Below are 18,134 nucleotides of genomic sequence, written 5' to 3'. Positions count from 1 at the left end.
ATTTTATACAAAAAAAACCGAGTTCACAACAGGACGGTGTTGTCCCCGTGGTCTCGGAGAAGACTGGCTAAAGTTGACATCAACAGCCGCGCGAGTTTTTCGAACTACCCGCACTTGGTTTTATTTATCAACTTGAACGTTTTGCGCACTAGGGATGTTACTCTGTCGACACACAACACTAATGATATTTATGTGCGGGTAGTTCGAAAAACTCGTGGGGCTAAAAGATGTTGATATCAGCTTTAGCCGGTCTTCTCCGAGACCACGGGGACAACGCCGAGCTCGGAACGTCGGAGGTAAAACTTAAAATATAATACGCGATTAAGTCCCGTTTTACAAATACAATTAGCTCCACTAAACTACTTATCATGGAGGAGTTCCATTCTGGTCTTCATGACCATCAGTTGCATTATATCAAATCGAACTGTTTAAATGCATGATGAAAATAGTAAATAATAAAAAATCGGCCAAGAGCATGTCGGGCCATGCTCAGTGTAGACTTCCGTAGTTACCATTCTGTCAGATAGGCTAACGAGGGCTATTAGTAGGTAAGTATCATGTACATTACAAGCATAAGGGAGTACCTTCGCAGTGTTTTGTAGCTAAATTTAGACTTTGAATTAAAGTCAGTAACATATTAAAAATAAAAATAAGATACAACCGAATTGAGAATATCCTCCTTTTGAATTTTGAAGTCTGCTAAAATGAATACCTAAATAATATGTTATCATAAATACAATGTATTTATTTACCTATAGGATATACAATTCTGATGTTGTTCGAGGGAGTTGAACCTCTCCGCAGGGCAACAACGGCACAAGTCACACAAGTAAGTCGTATAGGTACAGTCAGCAGCAGAAGTTGCTAAGCGGACCAGGTGTTGAAAATGATCTTGACGCGACTTTATTGTTAAGAGAATAAGAGCGTGTCATGGTAATTTTGAACATCTCGCCCGCTTAGCAACTTCTGCTGCTGACTGTACGATGTAGTGCATAATCATTTACCATTGTATTTTCTCGGAAATGTTCGTATTTATCATGCAATTTCAGCTTGTAGGGAGGTACTTCCTTTCGAACAAAAAAATAATTATTCAAATCGCACCACGGGTCTCGGAGTAATCGGTGAACATATTAAATAAAACACCAAATCGAATACAAAAATCCTTCTTTGAAATTGAAGTCGGTTAAAAACGTTGGTTAAAAATGAATCATAAACTTCGAATTAATTAAATGTAATCAGAATCAGAGTACTGCGATTTTCCATTTGCCCTTATTAAGTGCCCCATCACACGAGCGCTTATTCAATGCGCGTTAAAAAAGCGCTTGAATCTGTCTGCACCCTAAATTCAATTCAACGACCAAGGCGAAAATCCAACACCGCTTGGTAAAAAGCGCCAACGCCCTCGTGTGAATAAATACACATGTATCCATTTGTGTCATTCAAACGCTTTTTTAACGCGCGTTGGAAAAGCGCTCGTGCGTATGAGGCCTAATTCATGTGAGAAAACCAAAGACAATCGGAAAAGCTATATTCTTTTATCGCCAGCCAGCGCGCGCGGTGGCTGCACCAATTGCACCATGCAGGTTTGCCAGGTTACAAGCACGTGATTGTTAAAACTTCATTGACAAAGCAGCGGTTGCTTTTAGTTTCAGCAGTCTTATGAAACTGAAGTCGGTTAAAAATGGGTGTCCTGTCCGCTATTACCTAAAGTTGAAAAATAATGAGAAAAAAAATATGCTCGTGTACCTACGGATTTTTTCGCAGGCGGCCGATCGATCCATCAATTCCATTTACGTCTGAGTGGGTTTACATCTGGAAACAACCGTTTATGTAACAATTGTAACATCAGTTTACTGGAAGCTTTAAAAATGGGATCCTATATTTGAATGTTCAGGCAATGGGACGGAGACAACAATATAAACCGACGTTGCCAGACCGTGTTCCATGGGCGGTGCGCATGTCCCAGTACAATTGCCATTTATTGAGGACCTGCACGCCAGGTGGACCGAAAGCCTGTGCGTGGGACGAAAGGTGGCAATTTCTGGCTACGTTTAGGGACATTTGCGCTATGTATGAAGTCAACTGCCTATCTAAAGGAAGACACTGTAAGTTGGTATTATTGATTTGGTATGCCTCTTGTTTGACTACCTGTTTGGCCTAGTGCGTAGTGACCCTGCCTATGAAGCCGATGGTCCCGGGTTCAAATCCTGGTAAGGGCATTTATTCGTGTGATGAGCGCATTATTTAAGTATTTACATATTACTAGCTTTTGCCAGCGACTTCGTCTGCGTGGAATTAGTTCCAGCAGTTAGAGTAAGCATAGAGCCTGGATAAAATTTAATAGCAATTTTGAGCAATTTTCTCATTTCCATCCCCCTTTTCACCCACTTTAGGGATGACTACCGACATAATAGTACATTACATAGGTACCTAGTACCTAGGGAGGTGGCTCCAGATCGCAGGTATTTGTGTATAAATATGCGATCTGGGGCTTTACGAATTACCGCCCGTGGTTTGTCTAAAGTTTTACGTCTTGCCTTAGCCAGGAAGTGAGATTTTCTCCTCGCGTAGCGGGACTTAAACTATCTCTATGACAAAATTAAACTCAATCCGTTCAGTGGTTCAAGCATGAAGAGACAGACAGAAGCGTGAGAAACAGACAGACAGATTAAATCGTTGTCTAAGTACCCAAGCCTTCAGCTTACTGTGGGACTTATTCAGTTTGTGTAGGTAATAACATCCTATAATATTTATTTATTTACTTGTCCATGAGTGTAACAAACAATGGTCACAAAGCTAGATGCAGTTAATAAAATTCTAACGAATCATTACTAGTTATGATAGTCCTGTGTTCCACACAAGCCTCATTTACGACTTAGATATGGTGCGATTTATGGCAACCATGCTACCTAACCTAACCACGCCGGCCCGAGTACTCGATCAGGGTAGAGCGAGATTAAGCTTTGGCGCTCCATGCTCAGTATTAGGTTCCGTAGTTACCCGTCCGTTTTTTCGAGATGTTTGTTTTCACAGTCTTTTCCATTTTGGCGCCCCTCTACCATTTGGCGCCTAGAGCGGCCGCTCCACTCGCTCTACCCTAGATCCGGCCCTGGTATAAATGTTAATATAAATGTATAAAACAGCAAACTACCTTCGGACAACCATTACGTTTACGTTGACACTATTGAGCGCGCTAACAAATTGCAAATGTGAAGCCGTTTGTAAATTGACGATGCCGTTTGTAAACGGCGGATTCTTACAATTTGCCTACGACCACCACCATTAGCTACCAAGTGTAAGTAAATATGTATTCTTTTATTTTTGACGATATCCGCTAGTATGACAAAAAAATTACAGCATATATCATTCAACACAACATGGTATGCCGAAGGAAGCAAGATTTCATTAATACTAATAAACAGTTGAAAGAAAGCGAACTGCCAACGATCATAACTACAACGACACATGGACCACGAGGCCAGAACAGAACGAGGGAGTGGTGGTGGCAGGGATCCACTACCAACCAATACCAATACCTTAACATCCTCGAGGTACAGAAGAGAAAATAGCCGCTTAAAAATCTGAAGTTCGTATACCCAATAAAAAATAAATTACTTTGGAATTATATTTTATACCTTCGGCAAACCTTAAGGGTCCTTAAGCGTTACCTCACATTAAGCGTCTCCCGAGCGAGCTCGACGCAACGTTGGCGCAACTGCGCAGCGACGCCATTTTCCATACTTTGGAATCCATAGCGCTGACTATTCGCCGACGCTCAAAAGACGCTAGTGTGGGGTGGATCACAGGCGCGGGCGGACAGACGGACGGAACACTACCACAGAATAAATAATAATACTAAGATACAGAAGACTCACTCTCTAACAAAACACGACTGTTACGATCAGCACAGATATAGCCGCTAGGTGGCGACAGCGCCACGCGCGGCTTATGGCTTTCCCCAAAATTGGGGCCGAACGGATGTACTTTTAGCTACCTGTAGCAAAGCGACGAAATCGCGGAGTGAGACACGCCTGACACTACTCAGTATTATGCGCCATCTGTTATCAGACGAAGAAACTGCTAAGTTAAACCTCTCAGCTGAAATGTGGGCACGTGAAAGCGAGTTCTGTTAAAGTTTAAGCCGTTGTCAGCTTAAGTAGCTAGATAGCGCTAGTATTAAATTAACCAAAACCAACTAAGTCCTGTACTTAAAAACCGGCCTGTCGGCATGTCGGGCCATGCTGAATGTGCGGTCCGTACGTCCGTAGTTGTCCGTCCGTTTTAAACTTAAACTTAATGGGTTTATGTAGAAAATTCGGGGCTACTCATTAAACTCCTTTAATGGGCAGTTGTTGTATTTACAAAGAAAATAGAGCTAGGTACCTAGTAGAAGTTTAGTATGTAAAACTTCTCTCGTTCTAATTTCTTTGTACGAGTACCTACCTATGTATTATTATTTCTGGCCGCGAAAACTAGTACCAGACATACTTGTACTGGATGACTTGAATTAACGTTCATGTCAAATTTCTTATGTATTAGGTATTTTAAATACCGTATCGAAATTCATAAAATGCATATATGTCTTTTCAAAATGAGAGCGTAACTTAAAATGTATGGTGGCGGCTATGTTTGTGTGACTCTTAATTTGTTAATTATATTTAAAACAATTGCAGTATCATTCATTAAACGCATTAATAAAAATATCTGGGAGACCGAGCTTTGCTCGGTAAACATAAAAACTAAAAAATGCGCGTTTTCCCAGAGATAAGACCTAGTTAAATCGATTTTTCGCCCCCCAAAACCCCCATATAGCTGATATAGCAAATCTCATCGAAATCGTTAGAGCCGTTTCCGAGATCCCCTAAATATATATATATGTATAAATATATATTATATGTATAAATATGTATAAATAAATTTACAAGAATTGCTCGTTTAAAGGTATTAGATAGATTAGATTAACATGATAGGCGATCATAGGAATAAGTGGTTTATCTAATGGTTTGTCATAGGATGTTCAAGTTTTAACGCGCAAAGCGCTAGAAATCTGACATGTATCAGAGAAATATCAAAAATACTCAAAATTTTCTCTTAAATGTCTCATGATTGGTGCGGCCTATTTAAAAGGGACCTCCTTGAAATTGCTTACAGTTACATTAGCAAGGATTATTTCGCGAGTATCAACATTAGCTGAGTAAAGTGAAAACGTCAGTTTATTGTTTATAAGATAAAGATAAGATTACTGGCGCACGCGCACTTCACCTGTTTTTCCCACGATCTGATTTAGTCTAAGTACGAGTATAACGTTTGAGAAAGTAAATAAGGAAGTAAAAGAAAAATAATAAATAAATTAAGAAAGATATACCTTTACACTGACAGCTGTGTGCAGCGTTTTATAATCGGCAATTCCGAAAAGTTTCGATTTTGAAAATAAAAAAACTAACAACAGATTCGAGAAAAAAAATGTGTACAACTAGGCAACCAGCCAGCCTATTATGGATAGCTTTATCCATCTTTATCCACGTGATAAAATAACTGTCACTGTTTAACACCGTGGGAAAGAAAGTGACGGACACCGTTTTATCACGCTGTCACGTAGACAAGAACGACCATCATATCCGTACAGGCATCGAAACTGCTTAGGAAACAACTTCATCATTGGTATCATCATTTTTGTCCGACGTGTCCGTACCAATATTAGACACTTTTTAAATAGGTCCTAATCTATTATTTTAATTAGTCCTAATTGAATGTAGCGCTAGCAAGTAGCACTAGCATACTTGTGCATACGTATACGAGTATTATTTACCTAGATACAAGTAAAGCGCCGTGTGCATTCGAAGTAAATTTATTTATTAAATAAACCCTCCTGTCAAGTGTGAGTTCGTTTAATTCGCGCACCGAACCGCGGGTTTCGTACAAACTTTCAATCATCTCATGTGAATAAAACAGGAAATATTTTTGACCAGAAGCCAAAAAAGATTGTCAAAAATGCAAGAGAAATTATAATAAAACATTTATACATATTTATAAAAGGAAAGGACGAAGTATTGCGTAACATTCCAAAACAATGTTTTGAAGTTTTATTGGTTCTTGTCATAACCGGTACTAATATAATATTTCACTACACGTACACACATCACTGCTTTAAGTAAGCTGGTTGTAGTGTCACTATTTCAGGGCCACATATTAGAATCTTGTCAAGCTTTACACATTAACCAATGTAGATTTCTGCTTGTTAAGTTTATACAATATCTGGGAGACCGAGCTTTGCTCGGATAACATATAAGAACTTCAAGTTGTGCGTTTTCCCAGAGATAAGATCTAGATAGACCGATTTCTCGCTCCCGAAAATCCTCATAAAGCAAATGTAATCGAAATTGTTAAAGCCGTTTCCGAGATCCCCGAGATATACCGGGTGTGGCCTGTAATACGAGCAAAAAATTAAACTGTAGACTATACTCCTCACACTGACCAACATTTGTTCAGCGACTTTTTAAAATAACTTGTGTTTTGATTTTTAATACCCTTTAAAGTTTTTTCTAAGACGCAATGTATTGCGAATTTTGTTATGTCTTCATTATTTTTAAAAGTCGCTGAACAAATGTATATATAAATTAATATATTTACTAGAATTGCTCGTATAAAGGCATAAGATACTCGTTCCTAAGTACATCCCTCGACCGGAACTTAACACAGGATACCGACACAAAATCGCTTAGGAAATCAAAACACCCGTTCGATTTGTCTAACGGTCCCGAGGAAGCTAAACATCGATAGTATCGAATCGGTACACATCAACCGTTACCGATAGGTACACGTTTTCGTCTAATTTTGAAGGAAAAAAGTTAATTCATATTCTGTGGTGTTGTCCGAACGTGTGCCTGGAACGATTAGAATTAGAAAAGGCAATTTGGAATAAAATTATGTATTTACTAATCTTAAATTCAGGGAGCAAGCTAGCGTCGTGTATCGGCTCGGACACGTGGCAAGGAACATGAAAATCGTGCGTCTGCTTCAAGTGATTAGAGTGATACATCGGACATATTTTATCGATGAACAATGAGAAGATTCGAAAAAAAATTAACTCTGTGTATGGCGTGTTCTGTATAAAGATTTTTTTATTTATTATTTTATACATTTTTGTAAGAGAGGTAGAGCACTCAATTATGATCGCAACACATATTGTTGTGGTGAACAAACAAAGTAAGATTAAATAAAACCTAATACGGACCGGTCCATTAAATCTAACCTAGCGCTATTCAGGATGCATATAGCTACCGGGCCTTTATCTATTTTTTAATTAACAAATCCTACGCTACGGATGATAGTTTATGTTTCGGAATAAATAAATAAATAAATTCATTTATTTGCGACCAACTTGGATCAATATGTTTTAGTTACAATTTTTATCTTAAGAATAAATAAATAAATTTTAATAGAGGCCTAGGATATCAGTTAAACAAGTTTTTCACAATTGACTTTTAAAAAAGCGTGAATAGTAATTAATTTAATGAAAAACATACCTATTTCAATAAGGCAACAATAAGTACATGCTATAATAAGTAGGTATAAGTAACAACTCGATATCTTACCAACCTTTAATGTTATTGTCGATGCTCTATTTGGAGATTTTGAACTTAAGCCCCCAAAAACTGAACATCAATTTAGAACAAAAAAACAACGGGTTGCACTCAGGGAGTGCCGGCAGAAGTGAAAACTCAATGACTAATACAAAATGCACTATGTATAATTGAGGTTAACGCCATCTAGCGTTAGCGTTAATTACTTGAAACCCCTAAGCACATCACTGTTAGTACTCCAGTTACAGCGAAACTCACTAGATGGCATTTAAATCAATAAAGAAAAACTCAATGACATTACATGTAACAGTTTTTTGTAAGACGTGTCCGTCTTACGGTCACGTGATCGTCTTACGCTGTCTCGAGTTTAACATTTTTTTCCCCACCTCAAAAATTGCACAGCGCCGCTAACGAAATTTTCACTTCAAAAGCTGTTTGAGCGTGGTCTTGCACTGTCGATAATTAAATCGACACTCTCTCCTCCCTACTAATGAAGCCATCGAGTCGTGCTACTCCGACGATTGTTTTCAATATCGACTGTTCCGTTTAACACGAATAAAGGATTTGCCGCTTCTTTACTGTAATCGTCTTTGTATTCAAAGTGTTGCCTCCACAGAGGTGACTTGAGTTTTTTGCAGCGTAATTATAGCTATTATTGATTAAATTATAACTTTTGTATGATAATGTGTCCATGCATTACGCAATATTGTTTAGTTTTATAGCATAGGTAGCGTACCTCTACCTACACAATAAATAATTATTGTGTACGCTATCTAGGATTTTATAATGTTCCATTTTATGCATAATTAATATGTGGTGCTAAGCGTTAAGTGATATCTTATGTTTATATAAGTAGGTATTTAAATATTTAGATTCATAGAACCAAAGAAATTGATTTTTTATTGTACTTTTATATATCTAGTGGCTCTATGAATAAAAAAATGAAATACACTTATACACAAAATACACAAATGTAGGTATTTAAAAAAAACTTATTTCGTTGAGTCATAATCACAGCGAACTCGTAATAGTCTTAAGCGCCATAGTCGCCATAGCGTCATAGAACTGGCGCCAAAATCCTTTAATGCCAATTTCCGAAATTTTGAACATTATACAAAAAAGAAAAGTAAGAAAAATACTATCTAACTGCCTGTTTACAAAATGTCTCTAGAATCGGGCGAGAAAAGGAGAACATCCGGAAATACGATCGCATTTTTGCCCGAGTTGAAACGGAGACCTTCGCTAACGCTCGGTCAGTTAAGAAATTATTTGGTCGTATTTATCGCTATTGTTTATTTTATCTAACTTAAAGTCTATTATAATACACATTTAGCCTATAGGAAACACCCCTATAAATGGACGTGGCACCAATATTAAAATGTAACCCACAAATCCTGTAAAATAAGTATTTAACATCAAACACAGGCAACATTATAATAAACAAGAGTCATAGAGCTGCTTAAGTTATACGTTTATTGCGGTCTGTTCTAAAAGAAATGGCGCCATACTGTTCATGATGGGACACAAAAAGCAGACTTGTAATTTGTTGCGAGTACCTTGGACCGCCCACCGTACAAATCTGTCAACCCTGCAAGAAGTGGGAGTCACTGTAGACCATCTGCCTCCATAGAATCTTCGAATTCTACGGACACATAGCCAGGAAGAAAAACCCACCCTGGAAATGCTTCTGGTAACAGGGAAAGTACAGGGAAGGTGACCAAAGGGAAGAAGCCCAATGCGCTAGTCAGATCAGATCACATCACCTTTGATGTCCACGATGTATAACACACTGCCGAAGACCACAAAGAGTGGAGGCCATCACGATCCTCCGAACAGGACACCAGGAAGAGGAGCGAATTTTTAATTAGGTATGTAGGTATTGTACACGTCGAAAATATGAAAGAGAAATAAACAATTTCTATTTCTATTTCAACAGCATCCTGGCCATGATAGCAGATAGGATTGATTGTCCTTATATACGACATTGCTGCAGTGTGCACATCACAAACAATGCTCAAGTAGTTGGGTGATGTGCGCACTGTTGCAATGGTCTATTTATTTATTTATGTACAAAAACCTTAGAATAGATATAAGAATACTAACGTAGAGGATAAGATAATGTGAATATTATGTTACTAACCATGTATTATGTATTATGAATCTTTGTTATTTGAAATAAATGATTATTGAATTTAATCGAATTTAAACTGTTGTGAGACATACTAACATTGAATAATTAAACAAGTGAGTCTAAACCGTAAAATTATTCAATATTTAATTTAAGTTTCACCCGCAAAGCGATGGAAAGTCCATTTACAAAATACTCTATATTTTCTATAAAATATATTTTAATAATAGAATTCAAATTTCAACCAAAAATCCGCAATTCAATTAAGTGCGAATTTCCTCGTTGTGTATCCTTCTGTATGCATGTGTATCACACATTTCCTGCTATTCTTCGCTCTCGTCCATCCTCTCACAACAATAGGCAGCTCAATAAATGTGATTGACCGCCTCACTTGGTATTACACACGCTAGTTGAAATTAAAATGCTTAGGTATTGCGAAATCCGATCGGATAGGTACGCGGTTCACGTGGACATAAAATACTTACCTACTAGATAAGATCCCCACACTCACTTATAGGTCTAAATAATATTCGTTTATACAACAACATAATCTTTAATAGAAAAAAACCGACTTCTCTAACTACTATTAGCCTAACCCACTTAACTTCGCTTATACTTTATTTGGTAATATGTATACATTTCATGGTAATCATAGTGGTTTATTTAGTTTAGGTATCATAGTGGTTTTCCGGGTCAAGCTCCGGGTCCGGGTCCGGATCCGAGTCCGGGTCCGAGTCCGAGTACGGGTCCGAGTCCGGAGTCCGGGGCCCAGTCCAAGTCAAAATCGAAATTCAAAATCACAAAACGTGTACTATGCGTTGTTGAAGAGTTCTGTTCTGATTATCATCAGCAGTTCCACTTCATCAAATGCGACAGTTTTTAATGAAAATGCTCGATTTTCTGATAAAAATACAAAAATCTTTATACACATGCCTTTAAGATTGGAGGAGTTCCCTCGATTCCTCGTGGATCCCATCATCAGAACTCGAGCTTGACAAAAATGTGGCTTAAAAACTTAACTTGCTTAACAAACATAACAAAGAGGACAAATCGCCAAACGTGAACTATGCGTCGTTGAAGAGTTCTGTTCTGATCATCATCAGCAGTTCCACTGCATCAAATGCGACAGTTTTTAATGAAAATGCTTAATTTTTTGATGAAAATTCAAAAATCTCTATACGCATGCCTTTAAGGTTTGAGGAGTTCCCTCGATTTCTCATGGATCCCATCATCAGAACTCGAGCTTGACAAAAATGTGGCTTAAAAACTTGCTTAACAAACATAACGAAGAGGATAAATCGTCAAACGTGTACTATGCGTCGTTGAAGAGTTCCGTTCTGATATTCATCAGCAGTTCCACTTCATCAAATGTCACTTTTTTGAATGTATATGCTTGATTTGTTGATAAAAACACAAAAATCACTATATGTATGCCTTTAAGATTTGAGGAGTTCCCTCGATTCCTCATGGATCCCATCATCAGAACTGGGTTTTGACAAAAACGGGACCAATCTGTATGCATGTACATACAATCAAAAAAAAATTTTCAAAATCGATCCACTAATGACGGAGATATGGAGTAACAAACATAAAAAAAAAATAAAAAATAAACATACAACCGAATTGATAACCTCCTCCTTTTAGATTTGGAAGTCGGTTAAAAAGGAGCTTATTTATTTTTTCCCCTGTCATGCATTTATGATTTCTTTGAAAGACATTGATTCTCAGTCTAATTTTAACCATACGTAATTACTTAATTTACTAGGTAATAATATAAACCAAATTTTGGTTTATTTACTATATATGTTATATTTAATATCCCATACCTATATATTATACTAAGGATATATTATACAAATTATCACGATGGAAAACATAAAAGGCAGTAATCAGCGGATTTGGTGGCGAGTTGTGTCGTAGCATATGTTTGGTGTTCAATAATCCAAATATTATAACCAAAAACATGTCCGACTGTTAAAAGATTGTTTGTTCAATGTGATATCAATTTTATTTTAACTCCTTGGCAATCCATTCATCGGTGACATGAGAGAATCCCATAGCTGTTTTCCTTTTTACATCGAATCCAGGATGTGTGCATATTTTGCATGAATATTTATCGTACACGCTGTCGGTGCAATCGTAAACTGCATTTTAATACCTACATTTTTATACGACACTTGAGTGTTTTAGTTCAGATAGTGCCTCTGGAGATCATTACACGGGTTTTATTGCTGTTTTAGAGCCAGTCGTGAAATAATCGCGAACAATGCGCGTTCTTATCTCATTTCTTTAAGTGGTAGTGCAACTTGAAAGTAAGTTTACTTTGTAAATAGTATTACGATATAAATTATTAGGAGGTAATATTATAAAGAAAACAATGGCTTGGGCCATTTATAATTATTTAATCACTAGCTTTTACCCGCGACTTCGTCCGCGTGGTGATAGTAATTTGGGTAAGTAGCTTAATATTGATCCAATCTGCTTTTTATCGATTCCCCGTACAAACTTTCACCCCCCTTTTCACCCCCTTAAAGGATGACTTCTGGTATAAAAACTACCCTATGTCCTTCCTCGGGACTAAAACTATCTCTATACCAAATTTCAACTAAATCGGTTCAGCGGTTGAAGCGTGAAGAGGTAACAGACAGACAGACAGACACACTTTCGCATTTATAATATTAGTACCTATGGAAGTATGGATTGGTATGTTAAAGTACATATTATTAAAAATATTAACTTAAAAAGAAAAGAAAAACCGACTTCCAACGGGATAAAATAAAATATTATTCCATTTATTGACTTGGCACTGACTTCAATCATAGCAGTTGCTAGCGCATAATATACCTACATATGAGAGTCGATGAACATTTTATATTATCACTTATGAAGTCGGCTTTTCTTCTTTTAAAGTTACGTTTATTTTTCCATTTTCAGTTATACGCTTTTGTTATGATAAGCAACGCAACAGTTAGCAGGACTTGACTATTATTTGGTCACACCTGGTCACACCAAACAGTCATGTTACCAACTAAAAAGTTTCTCGCTTCGGGTACGTTTCAAGTTTCAAGGTCTGAGTCAGAATCCATCAAAATTCTAAGAGTTCCCTCAATTCCTTATGGATCCCATCATCTGAACTGGATTTGACAAAAGGGTCAAACACAAAACTGTGTTCACGTCTTTCCTGTAGATATATCCAAATGTTATAGTAACGGCACCAGTCATGGGACATTTAAGAGGAAATCTGGAGTATTTGTGATATTTCCCTGATACATGTAAAAGTACTACCGCTTAGCTTGTTAAAAGATGAATATCCTATCCTTCTTTCATGTTTAAGGCGTGTTGTATCAAAGATACTGCAATTAGTTTCCACATAATTAATAAATTAAAAGTATGGTTTTTTTCTCCAGTCATGGACAGCAAAGCTCCAGTAATGGGCCCCCCATAATGGACATACCCGATCAGTATAAGATATTGGAAAAGGGAATAAGTTTTTGGCAAAAAACTAGTTATTAGTCATTTTTGGTATTTTAAGCTTTTATGTAAGAATGTATTTTTCTTTCGACAGCCAACTAATACTCATCGAGACAATTCTAACAAACACAAACACAATTAGGTTGCGTTTATCACAGAGTTCCTATGGCCACCTCCTGTCTCCATCATAAGATCTGGTCTGAGGAGACCTCCTGACATAGTTCGTAACTACATTATACTTCTGTATTGTTTAAACATGAAATTACGCCATGGCAAGCATCATTATGTAAATTGTCCCATCATAGGAGGTATGCAGTTTTACAGCTCCTATAATGGGATTGGGCAAAATACCACTATTTTTTATACATATCTAGAGTCACAACATAGTGTGTTGTATACCTTATCTCATGGTAAATGCAATTAACAAAACACATTCTAGTTTACACCAAGAAATATTTAATTACAATTTAATATATGAACTCACCTCTCTTAGCGAAGTTGTTAAGAATTCTTACTGGTTATTTTTTCAGTGACACGGCAACTTTTGGGTTGGCGCCAATTTCTTAAAAAGTAACCGAAATTAATAAAAAGTCAAACTTAAACAGCTCTAATATGACTCTTATTTATGGTTAAATATTGCCAGTGTTTATAAACTACTTTTACATACTTATTTTAGAGGATTTGTGGTTTTATGTCCCATTACCGGTTCCACGTCCATTATAGGGTCCATTACGTTAAGGGCTATAAAGTAGGTTAATTTTCTTATTTAACCCTTATCCACATGAAAAAGTATTACGTTTAAATTGGGTATGATAAAAGCATTATCCACATGCCCACAAGCTGTTAATTATTGTCCACAGGAGAGATAACTTGTGTGTTCATGTATCACAGTTTTATGTTTGACATAATGTATTTGTTTTCCTATTCCCATGACAGAGTTCTGAGATAGTAATTATACAAAAAAAAACCTACAAAAGATATTACCTATTACAGATAAATAGATCTCTAAGATAAGTACGATGTAAAGTTATTTATAAACAGTTTGTTTACATTCCGCGTCCTATTCCAGAGATGTCCCACTTCGAACGCACATTTCCCACGCACGTGTGATCAGAAAACTCTACGAGGGCATAATGTGTGTATTAATTTGTTTTCTGTTAACGAACTCCGCTAATGCGAACCGCCGCGATACTTCTAAACTCTGGCTGGGATCGGTGTATGCGGTATAAGACAATTAAATGACTATTTATTGTTTTTCAATTCTAATTAATAATTACAAATTATTAGTCCAAATCATAATCAAAGATTTGATTACAAGTACAGTGTATATAGGTACCTACTATAAAACTTAAGAGGCCGGTATTTTAGTCGCAAATTTGTAAAATTGATAGAATTAGTCGATGAAATTGTCCACCTTTTGTTACTTAATAGAAATAACAAGTACTCTTAATAGAGTAGTTCTCTAATGCACATCTTCTTATCTTGCATTTGTACAAATCATTATTTTGAAAACTGACTCACTAAATTAGTAATGATTTATTTTCTGAGGGACGTTTAGGTAAACGCGCGTAAAGCACTGATTTTGTCGATCTTATTTGTGAATTTCGTAAAGTTTGGACTACTAAAAATAGTAATTTTTACACATTTTCCTGTACTCCATAGACTACATTTTTAAAAAGTAATTGAAAGTTAGACGAAATCAATTTTTACCAGAAATGACTTCTAAACAAGTGAAAAGTTTTCGTGAAAATCAACTTAATTTCAACGTAATTTTGATACTTAAATAATCTACAACATTTCCTGAAACTGTTCTTATACATATTTTTTTTTATAATTTACCACTATAATTTTTGATGAATTTTTAAAAACTGCCCCTTATCGTCATATATTGCCAGTGACGCACGCTCGGGACCTCATTATTAAAAAGCAAGATGAGAAGACGTGCTAATAGAAACCAATACTTGTTATTTAGATATTACGTAACAAAAGGAGTACAATTTCAAAGACTTCGATTTTAGGTACATTTTGGCTCTAAAATCAATAACGGGCTCTTAAAAGTATAACAGTTTTTTTATGCTAAAGCAATAAATAATCATATCTGTGTATTTGAGTGGGAGCCTATACCTAAACAATGTTAACTTAATTTTTTTCTCAAAAAAATGGGTTAAGATGTTAATTTACTTTTTAACATTTCTATTTCACATGTACATGCGGAAAAAGAGTTGTTTTTTGCTTACAGTAACTGATTGTAGTTATTAATGAAGTACCTATATAATTAATGATATCGTAGGTTCCCAAAGGTAGACCTTGATGGGCTCTTATAAGATGAAACCGGATAATATATAAAGTCAAGAAGGGCTTAAAACCTGTCTAACGGACCCATTAAACCATTTATCTGGTTTAGTTTTACATCAAACCATTCAAAATTAACTCCTATAATCATTATAGATTCTATAAATGAACATGTTACTGTGATTTGACATCCATTTACTTCTATTATTTCTATACCCCAGCACACGAACTGATAACGTTTATACCTAGTATGAAAAACTGAAATGAAATGAATGAGAATGAATTTTAATAAAAAAGTGAAAACCTTTGAATAGGTATTTATGATTTTTTTTTTATCAAATTGAGTAAATCCTAGTCTAGTCTTACGTAAATCTACAATTGTTACAAATTGCGATTACTGGATACTATTTTTGTACCTCATTGTAACTCAGAGAGGAGTAGAAGCTCACGTAACCGGGGGTAAAGTGTCCTCGTCCATAATTCATCATGGTTGCAGTCAGTCAGACAAGCTTGCAATAACAATGGATCAAAGTTTCGCTAGAGCTGGAGCTTTCAAGGCGCAAGTTATAGTAGGCGGGCGGATATGAACGTCTGCTTCATAAAGGGACACGTGTGGCTACCATCAGTTTGGCACTGACATAAACGCCATCGTGAACGTAATATACTTTCTATGCATCCCGCTCGTACTCTAATATTAGTGAGAACGAGATATATAGAAAGTAAATTACGTTCTCGATAGCGTATATGTCAGTTTTGACACTGTCAGTGACTCGTGGTACGGGCTACTACTACGAAAGCTTTTCGACTACTACGATTTTTTTTTGATATTCGGTAAATATTATTCTAGTTAGACTTATTACTTATATTATAATTTCGGCTTTAATTACATACTCAATGCCTTTACGGAACTACGAGCTGGTTGTCAACAGGTTGCCAATACCTACCAACCGGTTTTGTAGACCAATTTGGAATACGGAACCATAGATAGATAGATTTATTAGGCCATTACTTAGCTTATTAAACCATTTATTAGTTTGCCACAATACATATTAACAGAAAAAACAGAAACAATCAATATCAAACTAAAACTAAAAATCAGGAACAAGACGCACAAAGCAGAGTAAAAGGTAAAAATCTTTTTTATTAAGCTAAACTTCAATGTTCGACTTCACGTACGGACGTATTCTGGGTAAACCATTTTCTTTAGATCAGATTTTGAACAAGTCCTATCATTAATGATTAATTAGGCGTCTTGACCTCAATAGGTAATTTAATTAAAAGCAAAAATCTATGGAGTGAGCGTGTCAAGTTCTTTATTCATGCACATTTTTCCAGATGCATGTAAATTATCGTTTGAAATAGCTTCAGTTTGTGACTTCCTCCATCGAAGTATGTGATTGACAGACGTAGCACCGCTTATTTAATTTGACCTTCCCCCCTCTCGAAACCAACACCTGAATGGAGTTATCCAAACGATATTCCAGGTATCTTTGTATACTGGTAATCGGACACTGGTGCCGTGTTACATCTATTAAGAAGTTCGAAGACTTGTTTCTTAATGTTAATGGGCTGTATTAGGCATTCAAATGATTCCTGAAACTGTTGAAATAAATGCATACTGTAGTGAGATTAAATCGGTTAACAGGATTATACGAGACTTGATTGTAGGTAATAAGTGGTAGTTCATTGGTATATAAAATTGAATTCTCACACATTATCATAAAATGAGATCATCGTTGATTCTTTGTTATCTCACTGTCATAAAAACTTCAATGGAATCAAAAGTTATGTACAGTACACTAATGTTAAATGAAACGGCATTGGTAATTTCACTTTTTATTTTGATTTCATTAATATTAATTTACATTCCTTTACATAACTTATTATTAACCTACAACTGAATAGGTATGTACAAAATTGTTGTTTAAATAACGTAACATATTTACACAATACAATAACTAAATTTTCCTTTGGAATGCACAGATATTTGGACGGAACCATTTTCCACTGCTTAAACTATGAATACTTATGATATTTTTACGACGATTTCTTACTATTTTTAAATATTAATAAATAGGTACATACACTACTGTTAAATTATCTTCGATTGAGCGAAGGTAAAATCGTAATTGCACATTTGTTTTGCACTAAAAAAAGATGCAGAACATTACATAAAAAAAACTGATAGTGGTATGTAAAATTTACTAATAAATCCGCATATTTTTTAAGAACATTATGGTTCGACAATTCAGTTTCATCATATAGTAAAAACATATTCTTGAAAGATATAGGTACCTACTTCTTTTATACATAAAATCTACTTATGGCGTATTTCTCAACCTTCATATAATGATAAAAAACATAAATGCAAAGTTGGATAGTGAGGATGTTTTTATTCTCAGAATATTACACTGGTGGAATTCAAAAAGTAGTACATCTCAAATCAAATTTCCATTGTACGACGGAAATCGACGGTCCCTAACAGGGCTCCGACGCTGTTTTCTAAAACCTACTTAGGCCTTTTACTTCCTGTTATAACAGCGCAATATAGTTCTTGCAAATACTCAAACCTATTTATTTTATACCTGTAAACGAGCAAATTCGGGGATCTCGGAAACGGCTCTAACGATTTCGATGAAACTTGCTATAAAGGGGTTTTC

General features: G+C 36.0%; 1 protein-coding gene across 1 annotated transcript in view; it reads left to right on the top strand.

The window, feature by feature from the left end:
* The window catches only part of LOC134647389 (uncharacterized), a 251,895-nt gene that overhangs the window by 188,877 nt on the left and 44,884 nt on the right, over nucleotides 1–18,134 (top strand). The gene's annotated exons all lie outside the window — the stretch shown is intronic.

This window comes from Cydia amplana, chromosome 1 (genome assembly GCF_948474715.1).
Source record: "Cydia amplana chromosome 1, ilCydAmpl1.1, whole genome shotgun sequence".
In the NCBI taxonomy this organism is placed as follows: domain Eukaryota; kingdom Metazoa; phylum Arthropoda; class Insecta; order Lepidoptera; family Tortricidae; genus Cydia; species Cydia amplana.
Note: the sequence above shows the minus strand (reverse complement) of the source record. Positions and strands in the feature narration are given on the sequence as shown.